The sequence below is a fragment of the Neolamprologus brichardi genome, chromosome 13 (assembly GCF_056152115.1).
Source record: "Neolamprologus brichardi isolate AB-2024 chromosome 13, ASM5615211v1, whole genome shotgun sequence".
NCBI lineage: Eukaryota > Metazoa > Chordata > Actinopteri > Cichliformes > Cichlidae > Neolamprologus > Neolamprologus brichardi.
Window position 1 is genome coordinate 820,001 of NC_142116.1, and position 26,142 is coordinate 846,142.

At 43.8% G+C, this 26,142-nt stretch overlaps 1 protein-coding gene and 31 non-coding genes across 32 annotated transcripts in view; 6 read left to right on the forward strand and 26 right to left on the reverse strand.

Moving 5' to 3' along the window:
* The window catches only part of usp54a (ubiquitin specific peptidase 54a), a 49,760-nt gene extending 48,340 nt beyond the window's left edge, over positions 1–1,420 (reverse strand). Inside the window, exon 1 of the mRNA XM_087849919.1 lies at positions 1,216–1,420. The gene's annotated coding sequence lies outside the window, so the exon portion shown is untranslated. The remainder of the gene's footprint in view (positions 1–1,215) is intronic.
* An 8,963-nt stretch (positions 1,421–10,383) lies between these two features.
* Positions 10,384–10,457, reverse strand: trnat-ugu (transfer RNA threonine (anticodon UGU)). Its single transcript has one exon. It is a non-coding gene; the product is annotated as a tRNA-Thr (tRNA).
* A 550-nt stretch (positions 10,458–11,007) lies between these two features.
* On the reverse strand, positions 11,008–11,081 carry trnat-agu (transfer RNA threonine (anticodon AGU)). The gene has a single exon. It is a non-coding gene; the product is annotated as a tRNA-Thr (tRNA).
* Positions 11,082–11,193: 112 nt separating this feature from the next.
* Positions 11,194–11,267, reverse strand: trnat-ugu (transfer RNA threonine (anticodon UGU)). The gene has a single exon. It is a non-coding gene; the product is annotated as a tRNA-Thr (tRNA).
* Positions 11,268–11,377: 110 nt separating this feature from the next.
* trnat-cgu (transfer RNA threonine (anticodon CGU)) lies at positions 11,378–11,451 on the forward strand. The gene has a single exon. It is a non-coding gene; the product is annotated as a tRNA-Thr (tRNA).
* Positions 11,452–11,816: 365 nt separating this feature from the next.
* On the reverse strand, positions 11,817–11,890 carry trnat-agu (transfer RNA threonine (anticodon AGU)). The gene has a single exon. It is a non-coding gene; the product is annotated as a tRNA-Thr (tRNA).
* Positions 11,891–12,002: 112 nt separating this feature from the next.
* On the reverse strand, positions 12,003–12,076 carry trnat-agu (transfer RNA threonine (anticodon AGU)). Its single transcript has one exon. It is a non-coding gene; the product is annotated as a tRNA-Thr (tRNA).
* A 549-nt stretch (positions 12,077–12,625) lies between these two features.
* trnat-agu (transfer RNA threonine (anticodon AGU)) lies at positions 12,626–12,699 on the reverse strand. The gene has a single exon. It is a non-coding gene; the product is annotated as a tRNA-Thr (tRNA).
* A 112-nt stretch (positions 12,700–12,811) lies between these two features.
* trnat-ugu (transfer RNA threonine (anticodon UGU)) lies at positions 12,812–12,885 on the reverse strand. The gene has a single exon. It is a non-coding gene; the product is annotated as a tRNA-Thr (tRNA).
* A 549-nt stretch (positions 12,886–13,434) lies between these two features.
* trnat-agu (transfer RNA threonine (anticodon AGU)) lies at positions 13,435–13,508 on the reverse strand. The gene has a single exon. It is a non-coding gene; the product is annotated as a tRNA-Thr (tRNA).
* Positions 13,509–13,620: 112 nt separating this feature from the next.
* trnat-ugu (transfer RNA threonine (anticodon UGU)) lies at positions 13,621–13,694 on the reverse strand. Its single transcript has one exon. It is a non-coding gene; the product is annotated as a tRNA-Thr (tRNA).
* Positions 13,695–13,804: 110 nt separating this feature from the next.
* Positions 13,805–13,878, forward strand: trnat-cgu (transfer RNA threonine (anticodon CGU)). Its single transcript has one exon. It is a non-coding gene; the product is annotated as a tRNA-Thr (tRNA).
* A 366-nt stretch (positions 13,879–14,244) lies between these two features.
* On the reverse strand, positions 14,245–14,318 carry trnat-agu (transfer RNA threonine (anticodon AGU)). Its single transcript has one exon. It is a non-coding gene; the product is annotated as a tRNA-Thr (tRNA).
* A 112-nt stretch (positions 14,319–14,430) lies between these two features.
* On the reverse strand, positions 14,431–14,504 carry trnat-ugu (transfer RNA threonine (anticodon UGU)). The gene has a single exon. It is a non-coding gene; the product is annotated as a tRNA-Thr (tRNA).
* Positions 14,505–14,614: 110 nt separating this feature from the next.
* Positions 14,615–14,688, forward strand: trnat-cgu (transfer RNA threonine (anticodon CGU)). The gene has a single exon. It is a non-coding gene; the product is annotated as a tRNA-Thr (tRNA).
* A 365-nt stretch (positions 14,689–15,053) lies between these two features.
* Positions 15,054–15,127, reverse strand: trnat-agu (transfer RNA threonine (anticodon AGU)). The gene has a single exon. It is a non-coding gene; the product is annotated as a tRNA-Thr (tRNA).
* Positions 15,128–15,239: 112 nt separating this feature from the next.
* Positions 15,240–15,313, reverse strand: trnat-agu (transfer RNA threonine (anticodon AGU)). The gene has a single exon. It is a non-coding gene; the product is annotated as a tRNA-Thr (tRNA).
* Positions 15,314–15,862: 549 nt separating this feature from the next.
* Positions 15,863–15,936, reverse strand: trnat-agu (transfer RNA threonine (anticodon AGU)). Its single transcript has one exon. It is a non-coding gene; the product is annotated as a tRNA-Thr (tRNA).
* A 112-nt stretch (positions 15,937–16,048) lies between these two features.
* On the reverse strand, positions 16,049–16,122 carry trnat-ugu (transfer RNA threonine (anticodon UGU)). The gene has a single exon. It is a non-coding gene; the product is annotated as a tRNA-Thr (tRNA).
* A 549-nt stretch (positions 16,123–16,671) lies between these two features.
* On the reverse strand, positions 16,672–16,745 carry trnat-agu (transfer RNA threonine (anticodon AGU)). Its single transcript has one exon. It is a non-coding gene; the product is annotated as a tRNA-Thr (tRNA).
* Positions 16,746–16,857: 112 nt separating this feature from the next.
* trnat-ugu (transfer RNA threonine (anticodon UGU)) lies at positions 16,858–16,931 on the reverse strand. Its single transcript has one exon. It is a non-coding gene; the product is annotated as a tRNA-Thr (tRNA).
* Positions 16,932–17,041: 110 nt separating this feature from the next.
* On the forward strand, positions 17,042–17,115 carry trnat-cgu (transfer RNA threonine (anticodon CGU)). The gene has a single exon. It is a non-coding gene; the product is annotated as a tRNA-Thr (tRNA).
* Positions 17,116–17,481: 366 nt separating this feature from the next.
* Positions 17,482–17,555, reverse strand: trnat-agu (transfer RNA threonine (anticodon AGU)). Its single transcript has one exon. It is a non-coding gene; the product is annotated as a tRNA-Thr (tRNA).
* Positions 17,556–17,667: 112 nt separating this feature from the next.
* trnat-ugu (transfer RNA threonine (anticodon UGU)) lies at positions 17,668–17,741 on the reverse strand. Its single transcript has one exon. It is a non-coding gene; the product is annotated as a tRNA-Thr (tRNA).
* Positions 17,742–17,851: 110 nt separating this feature from the next.
* Positions 17,852–17,925, forward strand: trnat-cgu (transfer RNA threonine (anticodon CGU)). The gene has a single exon. It is a non-coding gene; the product is annotated as a tRNA-Thr (tRNA).
* Positions 17,926–18,290: 365 nt separating this feature from the next.
* Positions 18,291–18,364, reverse strand: trnat-agu (transfer RNA threonine (anticodon AGU)). Its single transcript has one exon. It is a non-coding gene; the product is annotated as a tRNA-Thr (tRNA).
* A 112-nt stretch (positions 18,365–18,476) lies between these two features.
* On the reverse strand, positions 18,477–18,550 carry trnat-ugu (transfer RNA threonine (anticodon UGU)). The gene has a single exon. It is a non-coding gene; the product is annotated as a tRNA-Thr (tRNA).
* A 6,472-nt stretch (positions 18,551–25,022) lies between these two features.
* Positions 25,023–25,096, reverse strand: trnat-agu (transfer RNA threonine (anticodon AGU)). Its single transcript has one exon. It is a non-coding gene; the product is annotated as a tRNA-Thr (tRNA).
* A 112-nt stretch (positions 25,097–25,208) lies between these two features.
* On the reverse strand, positions 25,209–25,282 carry trnat-ugu (transfer RNA threonine (anticodon UGU)). Its single transcript has one exon. It is a non-coding gene; the product is annotated as a tRNA-Thr (tRNA).
* Positions 25,283–25,392: 110 nt separating this feature from the next.
* Positions 25,393–25,466, forward strand: trnat-cgu (transfer RNA threonine (anticodon CGU)). Its single transcript has one exon. It is a non-coding gene; the product is annotated as a tRNA-Thr (tRNA).
* A 366-nt stretch (positions 25,467–25,832) lies between these two features.
* On the reverse strand, positions 25,833–25,906 carry trnat-agu (transfer RNA threonine (anticodon AGU)). The gene has a single exon. It is a non-coding gene; the product is annotated as a tRNA-Thr (tRNA).
* Positions 25,907–26,018: 112 nt separating this feature from the next.
* trnat-ugu (transfer RNA threonine (anticodon UGU)) lies at positions 26,019–26,092 on the reverse strand. The gene has a single exon. It is a non-coding gene; the product is annotated as a tRNA-Thr (tRNA).
* Between the last annotated feature and the right edge of the window lie 50 nt (positions 26,093–26,142).

A 26,142-nucleotide genomic window follows, 5' to 3' on the forward strand; every position in this document is an offset into this window, starting at 1 on the left:
TATCACCTTGTTTTCATTTCACTATGACTACTTCCTGCATGACCTCAGCCTCCGCTGCTCTGCATCGCTACTGTTTGCTCTCACAATCATACGATGGTGACAAGGACACACAGCCAGGGGCAACTGTGCGTCATCGAGTACTTTGTGTTGACAGACTGTTAGTCGCCTGTTTGCTCTCAGGTGTTTCTGCCACACACTGACACCTGTAGCAGCGATCGCTCACAGGTAGACAGCGGCGAGCCCACCTGCAGCAGGAAGCTGAAGCTAAAGTGATGACCGAACCGACGAAAAGTTGCAGAAATTTGAAGGCCAGAAGCATGCCGTTAATATGAACTGCATGATTAAAGCAGTGCGATTCTTAGAGATGATGCACTTGGACCCAACAAATATTCAGAATTTGCTGTTCTTACAAACCAATCATCATCAGGCTAGTCCTCAGGGAAGGAAAGACCGAAGTGATTTGGATATCCATAAAGTCGTCTCACGTTTCAAATGGATTCTTGTATAAATATATTGTTCCTCAAAAGTGGTTAAAACAGGGATGCAAAATAATACTAAAGTGATGGACGACACTCCTGCAAATTCATAAAAGAAACGGGTATTTAACCTGTGGTGGGTTCTCAGCCTGGGGATGGTCCCGAGAGTCACGGCTCAACCCTGTCATGTGATTCTTTTAAGAGCTGAAATGTCTTTGAGACCCTAACAATGCAGTGAGATGATGCTTTGTGACAGACGGATTACCGTAAAGGCTCCGTTCAGTTTAAAAAGCTGATTATTACATTTTCAGCAACACAAACTAGTCTAACTCCATTTGGAGGAACTTCTCTGCTGCTCCTCTCAGTGCTGAGAGGATGATCAATAACGAGCTCGGTGCCACAACGTTGGACAAACTGTGTAATTACACAATTTGGCGTGCTCTTCTCCACATGACACTCTGATTACACCTGATGGCCGTCCGTCACCCTGTAAACTGAAGAACTACAGCTACATAAACCTGACTGTAGTTTGGCTGTAAACCCTGTTCATGGGGATGGGGGGGGGGGGGGGGGGGGCGTGGGGGGGGGACAGATGTGTTAGCAGATAGTGAGCTGAAGCATGCAAAACACCAAAGGAGCTCAGGACTAAGCTGGAGTTCCACAGTGAAGCTTTAAAGTTAAATCAGGTGAAATTTGAATGGAGTTTGGTGTGATCAGGGTGTCTCATTCAGTCTCTCACCTTAACACAGCAGCATTCAGATGCTCTCCTCCTCCTCCTGCTTCTCGGCTGGTCTCCTTCCTCACACCTCCTCAGGGGGACAAACAGGAGCGATGGTCGCAGCTCTTCACCTCCTCCTTTGTCTCCCTCCACGCTCAGCAGCCGTCTCCCAGGTGACTCAGCCAGAGAATGACATCATCCCTGTCAGCACACACACCTGTTTCCTCAAAAGCACCACCTCCCTCTGCCTCCACACACCTCCTCCCCCGGCACCCATGCACTTCCTGGATCTCTTAAAGGGACAGCATCCCTCTGGAGCGACAGGTGAGCCTCCCTGCTGCAGTAACATCCGGCTGCACTGGAGTCATCGGTCACACATATTGATCTGTGATATTGATATTCTGTGTCTGCTGAAGGCTTCCTCTCCTCTGTGTTTGCTCTGATGCAGTGCTGATGTCAGAGGAGGACCACAGAAGAAGAAACTCAAGCTACTTTTAAATCATGATTAGACAAGGTGTGCTCAGCGCCACCTGCTGGTGCAGAAGTGTGGGGGCTTGAATCAGATTTTAAACAACTCTGGATTAAAACACGACTTTAAAAACATCATTTTAAGATCGGTAGCTCATTTCCACTCAGTAACAACAGCTGGAAAATCTGATGATGGTGAGAGTCATTATCCACACAAGGAGAAATCCTGGAACACTGCGACTCATCCAGGAGGTCACAGAAGAACCAGGAACAGCATCTAAAGCCCCGCAGGCCTCACTCGGCTCAGTTCAGGTCAGAGGTCGCGAGTCAACAATAAGAAAGAGGCGGGGCAAAAATGGCCTCTGTGGGAGAGTCCGAGGAAAAAACCACTGCTGACCAACTAAACCACAAAGTCTCACAAACATCTGGATGATCTCCGAGACTTCTGGGAAATATTCTGAGGACTGACGAGACAGAAGCTGAACTTTCTGGAAGGTTTGAGTCACATCTGCGTCAGACTAACAGCGTTTCAACATCCCAGCAGCAGGCAGACGCGGTGGGGGAGGTGTGATGGTCTGGGCTGCTCTGCTGTGACTGAGGGAGCCACGAGTTCTGCTCTCTACCAGAAAACCCTGAAGGAGGATGTCCGCCCATCCCTCGGAGTTCTGAAGCTCAAGAGCACTCAGGCAGCAGGACAATGATCCAACCACAGCAGCAAGTCCACCTCTGATTGATCGAGTCAAAGTCTGTACTTAAATCGCTGAGGTGCTTCAGCGTGACCTCAAACAGGCGTCCGTGCTGGAAAACCCTCCAATGTGTCTGAATCCAAACAGTCCTGTGAACGAGGGCGGAGCTAAACTTCCTCCACAGCACTGTTAGAGAAAAGTGACATATCCGTAACACGCCGCTGTGCTTTGTGCAGCAATAGTGGAGATGAGCTTTGAACAGGTCTTGGTGATCTCCAGTGAGGGAGGAACGCTGGTACTGGTCCTGAACTGGTCTGAGAGTCGGAGGGCAAAGTTTCCAGTTTCTGTCAAATTAACAACCACAGGGAGTAAATTTAGAAACCAGTCAACGTTCTTCAGGCTTCCACCTCATTGTGTGTGTGTGTGTGTGTGTGTGTGTGTGTGTGTGTGTGTTTCACTGCTGTTTGTCTCGTCTCTGACGTGCAGATGCTGCTGGCTTATCCTCGTCTTCCTCTTGCTGCGCCCACGGGTGGTGACGTCAACATTTGAGAAGAAGAATAAAAATGGATGAAAAGATGAAGTGGCTCAGCCTGCTGTGGTGAAGTGTTTCTGCTGAAGATGTCACAGCTAATCCTGGAGCATCAGGACAGCCGTCAGGATGCTCTCGCTGAAGTGTGGCTGCGCAGCTCCTCTAAACCACACTGAGAGTAACGTTCACACTGCAGGCGAAAGCGCATCAAATCCGACTTCTTTGACCCTCTGCGACCCATCTATCCCATCATGACAGTTTCAACAGCACAAATCTGATATTTTCAAATCCAACCTGGGTCACTTTCGTATGTGGTGCTGAATCCGATACATATCTGATGTTTTAGAAAGCTGCTGTTTGATGGTCATGTCGCATTAAATCCGTCTTTTACGCCACTGACACAAGACGGACGCCAATTATCAGCGCCGGAGAAGACAAACGAGAAAGCATGGCAGCGGAAACTGGAGACGGAGCGAGTCAATGGACAGAAACTGAGGTCACATTTTATTTGTAGTGTGAACAACAAATAAAATCGTCATTAAGACGTGCAGTGAGAGGAAACCAAGGAGCAACAACAAAGCAAAGCAAAGCTGTTTTACACCATCAGAGCAATGACACCTGGACATGTGTACAGTTTTAGAGTTAATGTTATAGTTTCATTTAGGTACCAGATGGTGGTCCATCCTCAGGCTATGAGAAAGGGGGACAGATGTCAAACAGCTGTTACGTTTCCACAATGAGTGGACAGGTGAGATGATTTGGACCTGTGCAGAGAAGGGCTAGAGCAGGGGTAGGCAACTCCAGGCCTCGAGTGCTGGTGTCCTGCAGGTTTTAGATGTGTCCTTGATCCAACACAGCTGATTACCTCCTCAACATGTCTTGAAGTTCTCCAGAGGCCTGGGAATGAACTAATGTTTTGATTCTTGTGTGTTGACACAGGGTGATGTCTAAAACCTGCAAGACACCGGCACTTGAGGCCTGGAGTTGCCTACCCCTGGGCTAGAGGATACTCTGCAGCTGCAGGACGGAGGATGAGCTCAGAGAAGATTCAGGGATGTAGGGAAGGAGGACATGCAAAAGGTTGGTGTGACAGAGGAGGAGATGGAAGCAACCAAAGAGCCAACCCAGCAGCCAAACTACAAAAACACCAACATCACAAGAACCAGGACGGATCGGCTAGACGGACATACAAAGGTTAAATATCAGAGAGAAACCTTTCGTTGTTTCGTGTCTTTCACATAGAAAAAACTGCAACTGAACCAAAATGTGTCGCCATAAACCATGTGACAGCATTCAGTCTGCTCATTGGTCAGATATGTGTATGGGTGGGGGCAACAAAAGTAATTACAGGAAGAAGGTGCTGCACTCTGGCCCAGTGGATAACACAGAGAGTTTACGTTCATCTTACAGCTAGCTGCTAGCTACCCAGCTAGGTAACCTGCTGCATCCCAGAATGCAACACACACCTGGCTTTGTGGAGGTGTTTAGCTCAAACTTGGCACCTGCCAGCCTGCTCAGCTCTGTGGGGTTCATGAGGACTGAGACCAGTATCACCTGAGTGTGATTCCTCCAGACTAAACAGGTGAGAAAGCGTCCTCTGGCTTTCAGTCTCAGGTGGAGTTGTTGGGCTGGCTCTGCTGTGGGCGGAGTCTTCTATCTCTGAATGGAGTAAACAAGTTCCTGGCATTTTAAGGCAGGATGGATTTCAGATCGTCCTCGCCAATAGGGTGGTAATCAGGTTTGTCTGCTGATTGGTCTGCTGATTCTACTCGTGTAGGTTTTACATCCTGGTGACCACGGAAAATAACCAAAGATCTGCTGTTCTTTCTCTCTGTCTCTCACATGGGAAGAAGAAACCAATGACTGAAATATGCAAATGAAGGAAGCAGGTAATTATGATTTTCTTGCTAATTTTATATTTGTGATCAAATGCTGGCAAGAAGCAAGAAACACAGACGTGAAACCTGATCACATGACCCATCTAACACCCCCCCTTTAACCAGATCGCATCACTGTGAGTCAGAAGTGAGAAATCTGGGATATAAACCAGAAAGATGCACAATAACAAAAACAACCCCAAAGAGACGAGGAAGCTGAGTGTGTGCCACTCCTCCTCCTCCTCCTCCTCCTCCTCCCAGCAGGCTTCTCTGTGATGAGACTCTACAGCAGGAACTAAAACCAGCAGAAAAACAATTACATCATGGTGCTTCACACACACACACACACACACACACACACGCACACACACGCACACACACACACACACACACAGACACACACACACTCATCTAACGACAGCTTATTTCTGCCCGGTCTCCCATAGCGACCAGACTGCTTTCTGTCGCCACGGTGATAGAGCTGTAGCTCAGGACCACAGCTGATGGAAACAAGAAAGAGTGGAGACTACATATACAGACAGAAACAGCATCACCTTCAGGAGGTCAGAGGTCACACAGAGGTTACAGAATGAGTCCATTTTGAAATGATATTTCTAAAAACACAGGTAACAGATGTGATGCTGTTTCTGAAACGTCAACGAGCTGACATCAGCTAAAACTGGCCGATAACGTGACACTTAGTCTAGAGCAGCTTTGTGGCTAATAATGCTATAACAACACACACACACACACACACACACACACACACACACACACACACACACACACACAGTATTCACTAGTTCACAGGCAGACAGAAATACACTGAGAACAGTTTAACTAACAGTACAGCTAGCAGCAGCTAAACAACGCTAACAGAGACTAATAGTAGTGAACAACAGTTAAACGAGGCTAACAGTAGCTATCAAAAGCTAGCTAAAAAGCTAAAAGCTGTGTATGCTACCGTTGTATATAGTGTATTATCTTACTTTTTTTTTATTGGTTGTGTTTTGTATTTTTGTATTTCCTTCTAATATCTGTACCGGAGCTGAGGTAACACAAAAATTTCCCCGTTGTGGGATCAATAAAGTCTTATCTTATCTTAACACCAGCTAACAGCAGCGAACAGCAGCTAACAGCGGATAACAGCAGCCTTCTGTTACAGGCTCGGTCTCTGACCCAGCGTTTTGAATTTTATTTTGTACTGTTGAGATTCTCATGTTAGGTTTGTGATTATAGTTTTTGTGTTATTCCTATTTAAGCTTTAGTTCAGGTTAGGCTTGGTTATTATTTATCATTAATGGTTGAAAAATTTTCATAATTTGAACTACAGCTGGTTAAAATTGGAATCAAAGATCTGTGTTACTGTGCTGTAGCGTATCGTCCTCCTGGACCTAACAGTCCATTTTAAAGGAGTTCAGTGACTTTTTATCTTCCATCTTGAAGCTGTGCAGATTGTTAATAATTGGGGATTTTTACACACACATTGATGATGACTCTGACCTCTTTGCCAGAGGTTTTCTTAGTATCATTTCACACAGCATGTGTCTTTCTCTGTGGCTTCCTCTAAGTTCAGATCCTTCGTCACCTCTCTCACCTATGGGGTGCCACAGGGCTCTGTCTTGGGACTGTTACTGTTTCTGTTGTACGTACTCCCTCTTCTGCAACTTCTTGGCTCTTTTACGGATATTTTGTATTATTGTTCCGCAGATAATATTCAGCTATATATCTCTTTTAGGCCACCTGATGTTTCTAAGCTTCAGATCTTGCAGTCCTGCTTTGATTCCATTAGAGATCGGCTGGCTGATAATTATGTTTAACTAAATGCTGAGAAAACTGAAGTCATTGTCTTTGCTCCTGAGAAATTTGCTCCACTCGTGGTTAAAAATCTAGGCCCTCTTGCTTCCTATATTAAACCCTCCATCAGGATCCTTGGTGTTACACTTGATCCAGCTCTGACGCTGGACACACACGTTACATCTTTGGTTCACTCTTGTTTTTACCATTTAAGAAATATCGCTAAGCTGAGTCCCATTGTGTCAGGCGCCGAATTGGAAATGATTATTCATGCTTTTGTTTCATCTATTGTATTGTAGAGACTATTGTAATTCCTTGTTTACTTGCTTAAGTAACGCCTCCCTGGAACGACTGCAGGGTGTTCAGAACGCTGCTGCCAGGCTTCTGACAAAGCATCACAAATACTCCCCTGCTGATTCAGCTGCATTGGCTCCCTGTCAAGTTCAGGGTCCATTTTAAGATTATAATCATGACCTATAGGGCCCTGCACGGTGTAGCTCCAACTTACATCAGTGATCTTCTTCTTCCTTATCGCCCCAGCAGGTCCCTGAGGTCTTGTGACCAGGGCTTGCTGGTTGTCCAGCATACAAGGTTAAAAACAAAAGGTGACAGAGCGTCAGCGGCTCCCAGACTCTGGAACTCGCTCCCTTTGAGTTTGAGATCAGTGGACTCAGTCATGTCTTTTAAAAAGCAGTTAAAAACGTATCTAGTAAAGCGCTATACAAATACAGGTCATCTGTTTAAACTTGCTTTTGGTTGATTTTGTTTTTTCGAGGTTGTATGTCCGTTTCTGCTTCTGTGAAGCACTTTGTGATTTTTATCTTGAAAGGTGCTATATAAATAAAATTCACTTACTTACTTGCCATCGCACTCCGCAGCTGCGGGGAGATACTGGGATGTGGAGGAAAGCTATATATAGTTATTGTAGCTGACAGAGTGACATTACCTGCAGGGTCACAGCTGCTCACACCTGAGAAGGACAGATGTTCATGAGGATCTCCATCAACATCGGATTTAACATATTTTTCCCTTTTTTAAATTCTTGACTCGATTGAGAATGTTGTGTTTCATTTTGCTGTAGTCGAGAAAAGATCAAATCGAACACCTGTTATAATATTGATACATTATGATATTTAAGAACTCTGTTTATGTCCTAAATGTATCCAGATATATAAGAAAACCAAATCTGAGCCAACAGTTTAGAGCTATTTCCCACAGTGAGACAACACACACACACACACAGACACGCATACACACACATGCACACACACACACAGACACACACACACATGCACACACACACAGAGCGTGTGAAAGCATTCCTGGGAACGGAGCGTTTGTACATAACCTTTATTCAGTTGCTAATTTTACACAACAATGCAACAATACTCACACACCCATTAGCGATGCACACTCTCACACTCTCAGAGCTGTTTCTGCTCTGCAGCTGCTCAGACTTCTGGTGTCGTCACGTTCACACACTTTAACCTGCTGAAAATGAACTGTGAGCAGAGAAGACTGAAGTTGCGCAGCAGCTGAGCTAATCCTGACCCCTAGCTCCTGCCTAGAGATGCCCAGAGATGGGCAGTTACAAGTAACGCTTTACTGTAATCTGATTACTTTTTTCAAGTAACGAGTAATGCAAGGGATATGCTGGAATATGCAGAAAATAGGTTTAAATGTTAAACACATTTCTTCAAGTCAAAGACTCTTGCATATAATTAAATTTTTGTTTGACGCAATGTGCATAAAGTTAAAAGATTAAAACTAATAAAAGATTTTTTTAAAAAGGGATTTCTTCCATTTGACTCAATTTTATATGGATTATGCAGAAAAACTATAATTGGGCTGAAAGGTCTGTTACTGTATTACATATTCAGGTTGTGTATCGTCTTTTTTTAAAAAAGTAAGTAATTAAGTAATTAATTACCTCATCAAAGTCAAAGATGTGCTTCATTTGAGAATTTAAATTCTGTATAAAACATAATCACCTTTTTAATTGTTAATAAAAAAACAAAGTACCATCGCGAGTTATTTTGGATATGCATGTTGTTCTGCTGTTGGGCTGCAGATCGTAACGGTCTCTAAAAATGAGAGCTGCCTTCTATCTGCCGTCCAGCAGGGGGCGACTCTCGGCACAAAACTGCTGATCTTTCCGGTCAGCAAATTCCCTTCTGATGAGTTTCTGGTTTGAAATCTGAGTGAATGAAACATTCCGTTGATTCATCAGCGTAACTTTGTGCTGAACATTGATTTCTGTCTAAATAAATAAATAAATCTGGGTAAATTCCCAGATGATTAAATATGCAACTATTTTGCTAGTAATACCTGAAATGAGTAAAGAAAATCAACAGACTATTTATGCAAGATAATTCATAATTTTATAGAGGGGGTTATATTGGTTGGGTCTGATGATTGGGGGGTCATAACTCCCCTAACCCCCCTGGAAAATACCTCCCTGAGTTGATATAGGACAGGGGTGTCAAACTCAAATACACAGTGGGCCAAAATTCAAAACTCAAAAAATATATAACTTAATATTGCACACATGCAAAATCAAAATTCCAATTAAATAACACATCAGTGGAATTCATTTCTTAAATAAAAAATGTATTTGCAGCCTTCTGAATTAAATTTTATCATTTTATCATTTATCAAATTTTCATCATATTCTCCCACCTGTCCAGAAAGCTCCTGTTTTCTGCCTTTCTTTTTGCCATTTTGGGATAGGTAGCATGGCAGTATTTGCATGTTTGCTATGACTATGGTCAACAGAGGAGAGGGTGCTAATGGGTCCTGTCATGAATGACGTGCCAAAACACCAAAAGAGCATTCTGGGAATTGTAGTATTAGCAGTACATGCACTGTATAATACTGGCAGGCCAGCTCTAATAGTAATTTTGTATGGCTTTGCGGGCTGTTGTGAGCTTGAGAATCAATTTCTTAAAAGTATCTTCAGCGGTTGGGGTCCATTTTTCGTGAAAAGGCTTTTTGAGATCCGCACTGGTAGAAACCTTGTGGTTTCTGCCAGACAGACTGGATTTTCTCTTCAGTGGGAGGCAACCAGCACTTAAGTGATTAAGGGGTATTGCAAGCTTGGAATAGTCTTTTATAAACCTCCTGTAATATCCAGTGAACCCAAGTAAAGACTTAAGCTACTTGATGTTAGCTGGTCTTGGCCAGGTAGTGAGAGCAGCTGGATCTGTTTTGATCCCTTCTGATGATACAACATGGCCGAGATATTGGACAGATGTCCTGAAGAACTGACATTTCTCTGGCGTCAGCTTTAAAGTAAATTCTTTCATCCTATGGAGGACCTTCAGCGATCGTTCTTCATGGTTCTCAAGTGTAGCTGAGAAAGGAGTGACATCATCAAGAAAAACCGAGACCTGACTCAAAATCCTGCTGCCTATACACTTTTCCATAACATAAGAGGAAACAAGAACACTAGAACACCTCCTTATGCTGTTTTTAATAGAGAACTCTTCGGCATTTATTTTAACACAACACCTAACAGTCTTACCTTCTCTTACCAGTAACTCGAATGATTTGCAGAATCTTGACAGTACTTTTGGGAATTTTGGGGATAACCCTGCCTCACCCAGTTTCTATACTGGTCCATTTATGTCTGTTGTTACAGTTCGGCAGTGTCATGTTTTAGTACACTTTCAGTTCTGAATTTTTTTTATCTGCATGTGGTGCACAGCTGCTGGGGTGTCCTTTGCTAAATCTTTAGTGCCTCCAAACTTCAGATTCAACAGCTTACTTTCTTTTATTTTGACATTGAGGAAAAGTTGCATACACAAAATTACTTATTTTGAAATAGCTCAACAGGCACTGCTGGGATTTGAACCCAGGATCTCCTGTTTACAAGACAGGTGCTTTGACCGGCTAAGCTACAGTGCCTCCTTCCAGCAAGGGACAAACCAAGTAACCTCTGCAGTCACAGGTTTGAATCGGTTTGTCACATTTTTCCCCACCAGCTGTTGGACAGTAGCCAGAGTCACACAGCTCAAGGCGCTGTGGCTTAGCTGGCCAAAGCGCCTGTCTCGCAAACCGGAGGTCCTCGGTTAAAATCCCAGCAGTGCCTTGCCTCCCTACCAATGCCATTATAGTTCATTAATGAGTGCTGATGGCGGGAAGCATTGGAAGTTATGCTTTCTCTCCTTCGTCTCCAAGAAGAGGACACAATGACATTTTAGATAATGCCCAAGACATCAATATTGGGTGAACAACCCTCAGAAGCTCCACTAGCGGTTTAATGCCTGGGACCCTCCAGCATTTGTTCCAGAACTGAAGAAGCTTCTTGGATCAGGTGAAAAGAAGTTTTTAAAGCTCTCAAGAGTACCGTGAGGTGGATAACTGAGGACATACAAAGACTTTGAAAGATTTCCCAACTCCAAGATTAAGAATGCAATCAACACTGTGAAGAAGATGGTTTCAAATGGTAAGAGGAAGGCACTGCTGGGATTTGAACCCAGGATCTCCTGTTTACTAGACAGGCACTTTGACCAGCTAAGCCACAGCGCCTCCTGTTGTCACGCAAACCGGTAATACCTGAGATTCAACAGCTTTCTTTCTTTTATTTTTACATTGAGGAAAAGTTGCTTACACAAAATGACTTATTTTGAAATAGCTCAACAGGCACTGATGGAATTTGAACCCAGGATCTCCTGTTTACAAGACAGGTGCTTTGACCGGCTAAGCTACAGTGCCTCCTGCAGTGAGGGGAAAAACCAAGTAACCTCTGCAGTCACAGGTTTGAATCGGTTTGTCGCACTTTTCCCCACCAGCTGTTGGACAGTAGCCAGAGACACACAGCTCAAGGCGCTGTGGCTTAGCTGGCCAAAGCGCCTGTGTCGTAAAAAGGAGGTCCTGGGTTCGAATCCCAGTAGTGCCTTGCCTCTCTACCAATGCCATTACAGTTCATTAATGAGTGCTGATGGCGGGAAGCATTGGAAGTTATGCTTTCTCTCCTTCGTCTCCAAGAAGAGGACACAATGAAGTTTTAGACATGCACAAGACATCAATATTTGTTGAACAACCCTCAGAAGCTCCACTAGCGGTTTAATGCCTGGGACCCTCCAGCATTTGTTCCAGAACTGAAGAAGCTTCTTGGATCGGGTGAAAAGAAGTTTTTAAAGCTCTAAAGAGTACCGTGAGGTGGATAACTGAGGACATACAAAGACTGTGAAAGATTTCCCAACACCAAGATTAAGAATGCAATCAACACTGTGAAGAAGATGGTTTCAAATGGTAACAGGAAGGCACTGCTGGGATTTGAACCCAGGATCTCCTGTTTACTAGACAGGCACTTTGACCAGCTAAGCCACAGCGCCTCCTGCTGTCACGCAAACCGGTAATACCTGAGATTCAACAGCTTACTTTCTTTTATTTTGACATTGAGGAAAAGTTGCCTACACAAAATTCCTTATTTTGAAATAGCTCAACAGGCACTGCTGGGATTTCAACCCAGGATCTCCTGTTTACTAGACAGGTGCTTTGACCGGCTAAGCTACAGTGACTCCTTCAGGGAAGGGACAAACCAAGTAACTTCTGCAGTCACAGGTTTGAATCGGTTTGTCGCATTTTTCCCCACCAGCTATTGGACAGTAGCCAGAGGCACACAGCTCAAGGCGCTGTGGCTTAGCTGGCCAAAGCGCCTGTCTCGTAAAGAGGAGGTCCTCGGTTAAAATCCCAGCAGTGCCTTGCCTCCCTACCAATGCCATTACAGTTCATTAATGAGTGCTGATGGCGGGAACCATTGCGAGTTATGCTTTCTCTCCTTTTTTTCCAAGAAGAGGACACGATGAAGATTTAGACATGCCCAAGACATCAATATTGGGTGAACAACCCTCAGAAGCTCCACTAGCGGTTTAATGCCTGGGACCCTCCAGCATTTGTTCCAGAACTGAAGAAGCTTCTTGGATCGGGTGAAAAGAAGTTTTTAAAGCTCTCAAGAGTACCGTGAGGTGGATAACTGAGGACATACAAAGACTTTGAAAGATTTCCCAAGTCCAAGATTAAGAATGCAATCAACACTGTGAAGAAGATGGTTTCAAATGGTAACAGGAAGGCACTGCTGGGATTTGAACCCAGGATCTCCTGTTTACTAGACAGACACTTTGACCAGCTACGCCACAGCGCCTCCTGCTGTCAGGCAGGCCGGTAATACCTGAGATTCAACAGCTTACTTTCTTTTATTTTTACATTGAGGAAAAGTTGCCTACACAAAATTCCTTATTTTGAAATAGCTCAACAGGCACTGCTGGGATTTGAACGCAGGATCTCCTGCTTACAAGACAAGTGCTTTGACCGGCTAAGCTACAGTGCCTCCTTCCGGGAAGGGAAAAACCAAGTAACCTCTGCAGACACAGGTTTGAATCGGTTTGTCACATTTTTCCCCACCAGCTGTTGGACAGTAGCCAGAGTCACACAGCTCAAGGCGCTGTGGCTTAGCTGGCCAAAGCGCCTGTCTCGCAAACCGGAGGTCCTCGGTTAAAATCCCAGCAGTGCCTTGCCTCCCTACCAATGCCATTACATTTCATTAATGAGTGCTGATGGCGGGAACCATTGCGTGTTATGCTTTCTCTCCTTTTTTTCCAAGAAGAGGACACGATGAAGTTTTAGACATGCACAAGACATCAATATTTGTTGAACAACCCTCAGAAGCTCCACTAGCGGTTTAATGCCTGGGACCCTCCAGCATTTGTTCCAGAACTGAAGAAGCTTCTTGGATCGGGTGAAAAGAAGTTTTTAAAGCTCTCAAGAGTACCGTGAGGTGGATAACTGAGGACATACAAAGACTGTGGAAGATTTCCCAACACCAAGATTAAGAATGCAATCAACACTGTGAAGAAGATGGTTTCAAATGGTAATAGGAAGGCACTGCTGGGATTTGAACCCAGGATCTCCTGTTTACTAGACAGGCACTTTGACCAGCTAAGCCACAGCGCCTCCTGCTGTCAGGCAAACCGGTAATACCTGAGATTCAACAGCTTACTTTCTTTTATTTTTACATTGAGGAAAAGTTGCCTACACAAAATTACTTATTTTGAAATAGCTCAACAGGCACTGCTGGGATTTGAACCCAGGATCTCCTGTTTACAAGACAGGTGCTTTGACCGGCTAAGCTACAGTGCCTCCTTCAGGGAAGGGACAAACCAAGTAACCTCTGCAGTCACAGGTTTGAATCGGTTTGTCGCATATTTCCCCACCAGCTGTTGGACAGTAGCCAGAGGTACACAGCTCAAGGCGCTGTGGCTTAGCTGGCCAAAGCGCCTGTCTCGTAAACAGGAGATCCTGGGTTCAAATCCCAGCAGTGCCTTACCTCCCTACCAATGCCATTATAGTTCATTAATGAGTGCTGATGGCGGGAAGCATTGGAAGTTATGCTTTCTCTCCTTCGTCTCCAAGAAGAGGACACAATGACATTTTAGATAATGCCCAAGACATCAATATTGGGTGAACAACCCTCAGAAGCTCCACTAGCGGTTTAATGCCTGGGACCCTCCAGCATTTGTTCCAGAACTGAAGAAGCTTCTTGGATCAGGTGAAAAGAAGTTTTTAAAGCTCTCAAGAGTACCGTGAGGTGGATAACTGAGGACATACAAAGACTTTGAAAGATTTCCCAACTCCAAGATTAAGAATGCAATCAACACTGTGAAGAAGATGGTTTCAAATGGTAAGAGGAAGGCACTGCTGGGATTTGAACCCAGGATCTCCTGTTTACTAGACAGGCACTTTGACCAGCTAAGCCACAGCGCCTCCTGTTGTCACGCAAGCCGGTAATACCTGAGATTCAACAGCTTTCTTTCTTTTATTTTTACATTGAGGAAAAGTTGCTTACACAAAATGACTTATTTTGAAATAGCTCAACAGGCACTAATGGAATTTGAACCCAGGATCTCCTGTTTACAAGACAGGTGCTTTGACCGGCTAAGCTACAGTGCCTCCTGCAGTGAGGGGAAAAACCAAGTAACCTCTGCAGTCACAGGTTTGAATCGGTTTGTCGCACTTTTCCCCACCAGCTGTTGGACAGTAGCCAGAGACACACAGCTCAAGGCGCTGTGGCTTAGCTGGCCAAAGCGCCTGTGTCGTAAAAAGGAGGTCCTGGGTTCGAATCCCAGTAGTGCCTTGCCTCTCTACCAATGCCATTACAGTTCATTAATGAGTGCTGATGGCGGGAAGCATTGGAAGTTATGCTTTCTCTCCTTCGTCTCCAAGAAGAGGACACAATGAAGTTTTAGACATGCACAAGACATCAATATTTGTTGAACAACCCTCAGAAGCTCCACTAGCGGTTTAATGCCTGGGACCCTCCAGCATTTGTTCCAGAACTGAAGAAGCTTCTTGGATCGGGTGAAAAGAAGTTTTTAAAGCTCTAAAGAGTACCGTGAGGTGGATAACTGAGGACATACAAAGACTGTGAAAGATTTCCCAACACCAAGATTAAGAATGCAATCAACACTGTGAAGAAGATGGTTTCAAATGGTAACAGGAAGGCACTGCTGGGATTTGAACCCAGGATCTCCTGTTTACTAGACAGGCACTTTGACCAGCTAAGCCACAGCGCCGCCTGCTGTCAGGCAAACCGGTAATACCTGAGATTCAACAGCTTACTTTCTTTTATTTTGACATTGAGGAAAAGTTGCCTACACAAAATTCCTTATTTTGAAATAGCTCAACAGGCACTGCTGGGATTTGAACCCAGGATCTCCTGTTTACTAGACAGGTGCTTTGACCAGCTAAGCTACAGTGACTCCTTCAGGGAAGGGACAAACCAAGTAACTTCTGCAGTCACAGGTTTGAATCGGTTTGTCGCATTTTTCCCCACCAGCTATTGGACAGTAGCCAGAGGCACACAGCTCAAGGCGCTGTGGCTTAGCTGGCCAAAGCGCCTGTCTCGTAAAGAGGAGGTCCTCGGTTAAAATCCCAGCAGTGCCTTGCCTCCCTACCAATGCCATTACATTTCATTAGTGAGTGCTGATGGCGGGAACCATTGCGTGTTATGCTTTCTCTCCTTTTTTTCCAAGAAAAGGACACGATGAAGATTTAGACATGCCCAAGACATCAATATTGGGTGAACAACCCTCAGAAGCTCCACTAGCGGTTTAATGCCTGGGACCCTCCAGCATTTGTTCCAGAACTGAAGAAGCTTCTTGGATCGGGTGAAAAGAAGTTTTTAAAGCTCTCAAGAGTACCGTGAGGTGGATAACTGAGGACATACAAAGACTTTGAAAGATTTCCCAAGTCCAAGATTAAGAATGCAATCAACACTGTGAAGAAGATGGTTTCAAATGGTAACAGGAAGGCACTGCTGGGATTTGAACCCAGGATCTCCTGTTTACTAGACAGACACTTTGACCAGCTACGCCACAGCGCCTCCTGCTGTCAGGCAGGCCGGTAATACCTGAGATTCAACAGCTTACTTTCTTTTATTTTTACATTGAGGAAAAGTTGCCTACACAAAATTACTTATTTTGAAATAGCTCAACAGGCACTGCTGGGATTTGAACCCAGGATCTCCTGTTTACAAGACAAGTGCTTTGACCAGCTAAGCTACAGTGCCTCCTTCCGGGAAGGGAAAAACCAAGTAACCTCTGCAGACACAGGTTTGAATCGGGTTGTCACATTTTTCCCCACCAGCTGTTGGACAGTAGCCAGAGTCACACAGCTCAAGGCGCTGTGGCTTAGCTGGCCAAAGCGCCTGTCTCGCAAACCGGAGGTCCTCGGTTAAAATCCCAGCAGTGCCTTGCCTCCCTACCAATGCCATTACATTTCATTAATGAGTGCTGATGGCGGGAACCATTGCGTGTAATGCTTTCTCTCCTTTTTTTCCAAGAAGAGGACACGATGAAGTTTTAGACATGCACAAGACATCAATATTTGTTGAACAACCCTCAGAAGCTCCACTAGCGGTTTAATGCCTGGGACCCTCCAGCATTTGTTCCAAAACTGAAGAAGCTTCTTGGATCGGGTGAAAAGAAGTTTTTAAAGCTCTCAAGAGTACCGTGAGGTGGATAACTGAGGACATACAAAGACTGTGGAAGATTTCCCAACTCCAAGATTAAGAATGCAATCAACACTGTGAAGAAGATGGTTTCAAATGGTAATAGGAAGGCACTGCTGGGATTTGAACCCAGGATCTCCTGTTTACTAGACAGGCACTTTGACCAGCTAAGCCACAGCGCCTCCTGCTGTCAGGCAAACCGGTAATACCTGAGATTCAACAGCTTACTTTCTTTTATTTTTACATTGAGGAAAAGTTGCCTACACAAAATTACTTATTTTGAAATAGCTCAACAGGCACTGCTGGGATTTGAACCCAGGATCTCCTGTTTACAAGACAGGTGCTTTGACCGGCTAAGCTACAGTGCCTCCTTCAGGGAAGGGACAAACCAAGTAACCTCTGCAGTCACAGGTTTGAATCGGTTTGTCGCATATTTCCCCACCAGCTGTTGGACAGTAGCCAGAGGTACACAGCTCAAGGCGCTGTGGCTTAGCTGGCCAAAGCGCCTGTCTCGTAAACAGGAGATCCTGGGTTCAAATCCCAGCAGTGCCTTATCTCCCTCCCAATGCCATTATAGTTTATTAATGAGTGCTGATGGCGGGAAGCATTGGAAGTTATGCTTTCTCTCCTTCGTCTCCAAGAAGAGGACACAATGACATTTTAGATAATGCCCAAGACATCAATATTGGGTGAACAACCCTCAGAAGCTCCACTAGCGGTTTAATGCCTGGGACCCTCCAGCATTTGTTCCAGAACTGAAGAAGCTTCTTGGATCAGGTGAAAAGAAGTTTTTAAAGCTCTCAAGAGTACCGTGAGGTGGATAACTGAGGACATACAAAGACTTTGAAAGATTTCCCAACTCCAAGATTAAGAATGCAATCAACACTGTGAAGAAGATGGTTTCAAATGGTAAGAGGAAGGCACTGCTGGGATTTGAACCCAGGATCTCCTGTTTACTAGACAGGCACTTTGACCAGCTAAGCCACAGCGCCTCCTGCTGTCACGCAAACCGGTAATACCTGAGATTCAACAGCTTTCTTTCTTTTATTTTTACATTGAGGAAAAGTTGCTTACACAAAATGACTTATTTTGAAATAGCTCAACAGGCACTGATGGGATTTGAACCCAGGATCTCCTGTTTACAAGACAGGTGCTTTGACCGGCTAAGCTACAGTGCCTCCTGCAGTGAGGGGAAAAACCAAGTAACCTCTGCAGTCACAGGTTTGAATCGGTTTGTCGCACTTTTCCCCACCAGCTGTTGGACAGTAGCCAGAGACCCACAGCTCAAGGCGCTGTGGCTTAGCTGGCCAAAGCGCCTGTCTCGTAAAAAGGAGGTCCTGGGTTCGAATCCCAGTAGTGCCTTGCCTCTCTACCAATGCCATTACAGTTCATTAATGAGTGCTGATGGCGGGAAGCATTGGAAGTTATGCTTTCTCTCCTTCGTCTCCAAGAAGAGGACACAATGAAGTTTTAGACATGCACAAGACATCAATATTTGTTGAACAACCCTCAGAAGCTCCACTAGCGGTTTAATGCCTGGGACCCTCCAGCATTTGTTCCAGAACTGAAGAAGCTTCTTGGATCGGGTGAAAAGAAGTTTTTAAAGCTCTAAAGAGTACCGTGAGGTGGATAACTGAGGACATACAAAGACTGTGAAAGATTTCCCAACACCAAGATTAAGAATGCAATCAACACTGTGAAGAAGATGGTTTCAAATGGTAACAGGAAGGGACTGCTGGGATTTGAACCCAGGATCTCCTGTTTACTAGACAGGCACTTTGACCAGCTAAGCCACAGCGCCTCCTGCTGTCAGGCAAACCGGTAATACCTGAGATTCAACAGCTTACTTTCTTTTATTTTGACATTGAGGAAAAGTTGCCTACACAAAATTCCTTATTTTGAAATAGCTCAACAGGCACTGCTGGGATTTCAACCCAGGATCTCCTGTTTACAAGACAGGTGCTTTGACCGGCTAAGCTACAGTGCCTCCTTCCGGGAAGGGAAAAACCAAGTAACCTCTGCAGACACAGGTTTGAATCGGTTTGTCACATTTTTCCCCACCAGCTGTTGGACAGTAGCCAGAGGCACACAGCTCAAGGCGCTGTGGCTTAGCTGGCCAAAGCGCCTGTCTCGCAAACCGGAGGTCCTCGGTTAAAATCCCAGCAGTGCCTTGCCTCCCTACCAATGCCATTACATTTCATTAGTGAGTGCTGATGGCGGGAACCATTGCGTGTTATGCTTTCTCTCCTTTTTTTCCAAGAAGAGGACACAATGAAGTTTTAGATAATGCCCAAGACATCAATATTGGGTGAACAACCCTCAGAAGCTCCACTAGCGGTTTAATGCCTGGGACCCTCCAGCATTTGTTCCAGAACTGAAGAAGCTTCTTGGATCGGGTGAAAAGAAGTTTTTAAAGCTCTCAGCAGTACTGTGAGGTGGATAACTGAGGACATACAAAGACTTTGAAAGATTTCCCAACTCCAAGATTAAGAATGCAATCAACACTGTGAAGAAGATGGTTTCAAATGGTAACAGGAAGGCACTGCTGGGAGACTTCCGGTTGAGCTTTGATGGAGTAGGACGCGAGTCTGGGAGCTCCCGCCGATTTCGATTAAATTGTTATTTATTCGCGCTTTTTGGCCATATTTCCAGTCCTGTTATGGTTTGTGGATTGTCTTGTTGAGAAGTTTTACTCGGGCCGGCGTAAAATGGCAGCAAAAAATGTTAAAACCCGCAGTACTATTCAAACACAACTGAGGCCTAGTTTGCAAACCGCGACCACACCCTCGAGTGAGCCGTCGTCTCCTGCAATGCCCCCCACATGTCAAGCTAATCCTGATATCGAGGCTCTCAAGGTCGAGTTGCTGGCTTCGCTGAGAAAAGATATCGCCGACATCTTTAAAAAGGAACTTCAGGATACTCTGGGTGATGTTTTGTCTACCATTAAGTTCGACCTGCAGGCAGTGAAGACGCAGCTGGCGATCGATAAAGCTGCCAATGATGCTACCATGTCTGAGCTAAAAGGTACGGTCAAGGAAATGGAGCACGCAGTTACTGTCTGCTCTGATGATGTAGCTGAGATGAAAAACACTATCAAGGGCCTCACAGCTCATGTAGCCAAGCTGGAAAGTAAGTGTGAAGATTTGGAGTCCAGGTTGCGGCGCAACAATGTTAGGATAGTGGGAGTACTGGAGGGCCCTGACACGTGCACCATTGCTGCCGTAGCTTCCTTGCTAAAAGAAGCATTTGATCTGGGGAAGGAGCCGCTTTTGGATCGTTCACACAGGACCCTCCAGCCCGCACCTAAGCCTGGCGACCGTCCACGAGCCATTGTATGCAGGTTCCATTACCACACTGACTGTGTTGACATTTTACGACGTGCTAGAGAACGCCGACAGATTAAAGTTGGAGACCGGACCATCTCGGTCTTCCCCAACTACACCGCCAGGGTGGTACGGGCTCGTGCTGCATTCAACACGGTCAGGCAGCAACTCCGTGGCATTGAAGGTGTTTGGTATGGCCTGCTTCATCCAGCGCGACTCCGCATCACATATAAGGGTGTCGAGAAGGACTTTGTTTCAGCAGAGGAGGCCAGTGATTATGTCAAAACTTTGATCTCTGGGTGAGCCTCAATAGCCCCTCAGTTTGATGCTGTAATGCTGCTAAGGGTTCACGCTCTCGTTAGGTTTTACGCCACCTGTGCATTGTTTTCTTAGGCCGTTGTGCTAGTTATTGTACTGTTGGTGTGCTGGTTACTTTTATTTTCATTGTTATTTATTGAAACTGAATCATATAATATACTCTTGAACTTCGGACCAGTCCGGCACAATCTTCTCCAAGCTTGCTGCATTGATTTGCATAGGACTGGGTTGTTTTTTGTTTCTGTTAAATTTTTATTTATTTTTTGTTTGGTTGTTTTTGTTTTAATTGTTTTTCTATTTATGTATGTATTTTTTTTATTTATTTATTTATTTATTTATTTTTTTACTTTTATGCACTTTCGGTGATTTGTTGGAAAGTTCTCCTTCTGAGGAAGTCATATTTTGTACTGAGAGATCTTTTTTGGTTGGTTGGTTTCCTTTTTCTTTTTTCCCTTTTAAAAAAAAAAAACAAAAAAAACATGTTTACTGTTACGCGCACACTGTTATACTGTAGAGAAGTTGGCGAGAGGTTGTTTTTCCCTCTCTCGCTTTTATTTTTATTTAGACTCCAATTAGTCCAGTCACTTTGGTGAATCATTTTTGCTACTTTGGGGGTACACTGCTGTCTCCTTTGTTCTGTTCTGTGGAGACTTGGGGTGTATTTGTGTTCAGGGTTGGGTTGGGTTGGGGGGGGGGGCTGTCCCATTTCGGCTCTTCATGGCCACTGGCATTTTGGTTTGGTCTTTTTCTTCTTCCTTTTTATGAATGGTTAATGGCAATATAGACCCCAGCATTGCTGGGTCAGGCATGCCTCTTAGATTCACTAGTTGGAATATCAGAGGTATGGGTAACCCTGTTAAGAGATCTAAGGTTTTTACTCACTTGAAACGTCTAAATTCTGACATAGCATTTTTACAGGAGACTCATCTTCGCATTAAGGATCATTATAGGTTATATTGCCCTTGGGTGGGTCAGGTCTTTCACTCAAATTTTAATTCGAAAGCTAGAGGAGCGGCCATTCTCATTAATAAGAAAGTTCAATTCTCTTCGACCAATGTTATCGCTGATAGGAATGGTAGATACATCATTGTTGCTGGTACCCTAATGCAGAAAAAGGTTTTGTTGGTAAATGTATATGCCCCGAATTTTGATGATGCTGAATTCGCTAATAGATTGCTGAGTAACATCCCCTTTCTGAATACACATTTGCTTATCCTTGGTGGTGATCTGAATTGTGTTTTTGATCCGATTTTGGATCGATCTAGTCCTCGTAATTTGACTCAATCATCTATGTCTAAAACATTCTCAGACTTTATGAAACAGAATGATCTTGTTGATCCATGGAGATTTCGCAACCCTTCAATCAAAAAATTTTCGTTTTTCTCTCAGGTCCACCAGTCTTATTCCAGGATTGATTATTTTTTCATCGACAGAACTCTTAATTTGTGTGTTAATTCTTCCGACTATTCTGGTATTGTAATATCTGATCACTCTCCTCTGCTATTGGAAGTTCAGCTTTCTACCCATAAACGTAGTCCTCCACATTGGAGATTTAACTCTCTCCTTTTGGCGGATAAAGACTTTTGTGAATTTATTTCAAGCTCTATTGAGGAGTTTTTGTCCTTCAATCAGGATGATTCTGTTTCATATTCTCTGCTATGGGAGACTCTTAAATGCTACCTGAGAGGTCAAATTATTTCTTACTCTGTCCGTGCTAATAAAAAGATTAATGCCAGGCTTAAAGAACTTGTAGCTGCAATTAGTAACCTTGATCAAAGTTATACACTGAACCCTTCTCCAGAATTACTGAAGCAGCGCCTTGATTTGCAAGCAGAATTTGATCTTATGTCAACTAAAGAGGCTGAGCACTTATTACTACGCAGTCGTGGCTCATATTACGAATATGGTGACAAGGCTAGTCGCTTGTTGGCACATCAGTTACGACGTCAGGCCTCCTCGCGTGTGATACCCAGTATTAAAAACTCTTATGACAATATTACTACAGATCCCTTGGAAATTAATTCTACCTTTAAAACATTTTACTCTTTGTTGTACAAGTCCGAATTTCCCACGGATAAAGCTAATATGAATGCATTTCTTCATAATCTTTCAAACCCTGTTATTGGTGCTAATGATGCGGGGCAATTGGACTCCCCACTATCTGTTGAAGAAGTATTAAAAGCTATTAAAGTTATGCAATCTAATAAAGCCCCGGGCCCGGATGGGTTTCCAATTGAATTTTATAAAACATTTATTGGTAAATTGGCTCCATTGCTTTTGTCCGTGTTTAACGAATCCTTGGAAACGGGTTCATTACCACCTACTTTCACACAAGCAACCATAGCGCTCCTTCTCAAAAATGACAAGGACACAACCTCCTGTGGTTCCTACAGGCCATTATCTCTGCTTAATGCCGATGCAAAGGTATTGGCTAAAGTAATTGCATCTCGCCTTGAGGATGTCCTTCCTCAAATTATATCTGAAGAGCAGAATGGCTTTATAAAGGGACGGCAATTGTTTTTTAATACCCGTACACTCTTTAATGTTATTTACTCAAAGCGTCTATCTGAACTTCCTGAACTTGTGATTTCTTTAGATGCTGAAAAGGCTTTCGATAGGGTGGAGTGGGAGTACTTGTTTGCAGTTTTAGAGAAATTTGGTTTTGGCGATAAATTTATTTCCTGGATTGGGCTTCTTTATTCGTCTCCTAAAGCCAGTGTTCATACTAATGATGTTTACTCTGATTATTTTGCGCTGGGTCGTGGTTGTCGTCAAGGTTGCCCTTTGTCTCCCTTACTCTTTGCCATTGCCATCGAGCCTCTGTCTATTACATTGAGATCTTCTTCTGTATTCAGGGGAATCATCCGTAATGGAATTACACATAAAGTATCATTGTATGCGGATGACTTGTTATTATATGTGACTGACCCTGCATGCTCCATCCCTGCTGTTTTAAGCATTCTGGAGAACTTCAGTTCGTTTTCAGGTTATAAATTAAATTTGGGGAAAAGTGAGTGTTTTCCTGTTAATACGGCAGCACGTCGACTTCAACAGTCCGATCTACCCTTTCGTCTCAGTCCATCTGGGTTTAAGTACTTAGGGATTAACGTGACTCGCTCTCTAGCTGGCCTTAAATCAGAAAATTTGTCTCCTCTTATATCAAGGATCACATCTGATATTCAAAGATGGGGTAATCTCCCCCTTTCTTTAATCGGTAAGATTAATGTTGTTAAAATGAACATCTTACCAAAATTTTTATTTTTATTTCAGTCAATTCCCATATTTTTGCCGAAACATTTTTTTGTTTCACTGGAAGGGATTATTGGTTCTTTCATTTGGGGAGGGAAGCCACCTAGGGTTTCTAAAACTTTGCTGCAGTGATGCAGATTTAGTGGAGGACTTGCATTACCTAATTTTTTAGCCTACTACTGGGCCGCTTTCATCCATAAACTTTGCTACTGCCTAAAATCTTCTGGTTCCTCGTGGTGTAAATTGGAGCTATCATCATGTAAGGGCTCTTCTTTACCGGCTTTGCTCTCTTCCTCTTTACCCGTAAAACCCTCTCTGTACACTGATAATCAGGTGGTTCTTAACACACTCAAAATCTGGTTTCAGTTTAGACGTCACTTTAATTTTGTAATGCCGTCTTCCTCGGGTCCTCTAAGCGACAACCATTTGTTTCCCCCTTCACTTTTGGACTCGACATTCTCAGTGTGGTGTGACAAGGGTATAAAACAGTTTAAACATTTATATGTGGATGGTGTTTTCGATAGTTTTCCCAACTTGTCCTCTCGTTATAATCTCCCTATTACCCATTTGTTTCGCTATTTTCAAATTCGAAATTTTGTTGCCAAGTGTTTCCCAAATTTCCCCTCTTTACCTCCAGAACAGCAGTGGGAAACTACGTTATCATTTATTCCTCATCACAGAGGAACCATTTCGAAACTCTATGATGCTATTCTGTCTTTTAGTAACCACTCTAATGTTAAGCTTAAGTGTACGTGGGAAGGAGAACTAGGAATTCAAATACATGAGGAGTCTTGGGAACAGGCTATAGCGAGGGTACGATCTTCCACCTCCTGTGCTCGTCTTGGACTTATTCAATTTAAGGTCATACACAGGGTGCATTTCTCTAAGTCTAGACTTTCTGAATTGTATCCAGAAGTGGAAAATAAATGTGATAAATGCCATGGTTCTCCTTGTCACCTTAGCCACATGTTTTTTCTATGTCCTGATCTACAAGGTTTCTGGACGGGGTATTTTGCTATTATGTCAACTGTTCTTGGGGTAACTCTTCGTCCTTGTCCTCTGATTGCTGTATTTGGGATTCCTGTTCGCTCACTTACACTTGATTCCACACAAAAGGATATTATAGCCTTCACATCCCTAATAGCCAGACGTCTAATATTGTTGCATTGGAAGTCTGTTAAGTATCCTACTGTTTCCCGGTGGCTTAAAGATATCATGTTTTTTTTAAAACTTGAAAAAATTAAATATACGTTGAGAGGTTGCACAGCCAAATTTTTTCACAAGTGGCAACCCTTTATCTCTTATTTTGCTAGTCTAGAGGTATTGCCTGTTTAAATGTACTTCTGCTACTGTTATATTCCTCTAATATGTTTGATGGTTGTGTTGATCTGTGTGGGACGGGGGGAGGGGTCTTTCTTTTAGAATCCGTTGGGGTTTTTTTTTTTCATATATATATATATAAGTTTATTTACTTAGAAAAATGAAGAAAGGTTGATTGTATTTCGGTAACTGCAAGTACTGTTGTTTTCTTTTTTCAATAAAAATATTTTCAAAAAAAAAACAAAAGGAAGGCACTGCTGGGATTTGAACCCAGGATCTCCTGTTTACTAGACAGGCACTTTGACCAGCTAAGCCACAGCGCCTCCTGCTGTCACGCAAACTGGTAATACCTGACATTCAACAGCTTACTTTCTTTTATTTTGACATTGAGGAAAAGTGGCCTACACAAAATTACTTATTTTGAAATAGCTCAACAGGCACTGATGGGATTTGAACCCAGGATCTCCTGTTTACAAGACAGATGCTTTGACCGGCTAAGCTACAGTACCTCTTTCAGGGAAGGGACAAACCAAGTAACCTCTGCAGTCACAGGTTTGAATCGGTTTGTCGCATTTTTCCCCACCAGCTGTTGGACAGTAGCCAGAGGTACACAGCTCAAGGCGCTGTGGCTTAGCTGGCCAAAGCACCTGTCTCGTAAACAGGAAATCCTGGGTTCAAATCCCAGCAGTGCCTTGCCTCCCTACCAATGCCATTACAGTTCATTAATGAGTGCTGATGGCGGGAAGCATTGGAAGTTATGCTTTCTCTCCTTCGTTTCCAAGAAGAGGACACAATGAAATTTTAGATAATGCCCAAGACATCAATATTGGGTGAACAACCCTCAGAAGCTCCACTAGCGGTTTAATGCCTGGGACCCTCCAGCATTTGTTCCAGAACTGAAGAAGCTTCTTGGATCAGGTGAAAAGAAGTTTTTAAAGCTCTCAAGAGTAACGTGAGGTGGATAACTGAGGACATACAAAGACTGTGAAAGATTTCCCAACTCCAACATTAAGAATGCAATCAACACTGTGAAGAAGATGGTTTCAAATGGTAAGAGGAAGGCACTGCTGGGATTTGAACCCAGGATCTCCTGTTTACTAGACAGGCACTTTGACCAGCTAAGCCACAGCGCCTCCTGCTGTCAGGCAAACCGGTAATACCTGAGATTCAACAGCTTTCTTTCTTTTATTTTTACATTGAGGAAAAGTTGCTTACACAAAATTACTTATTTTGAAATAGCTCAACAGGCACTGATGGGATTTGAAACCAGGATCTCCTGTTTACAAGACAGGTGCTTTGACCGGCTAAGCTACAGTGCCTCCTGCAGTGAGGGGAAAAACCAAGTAACCTCTGCAGTCACAGGTTTGAA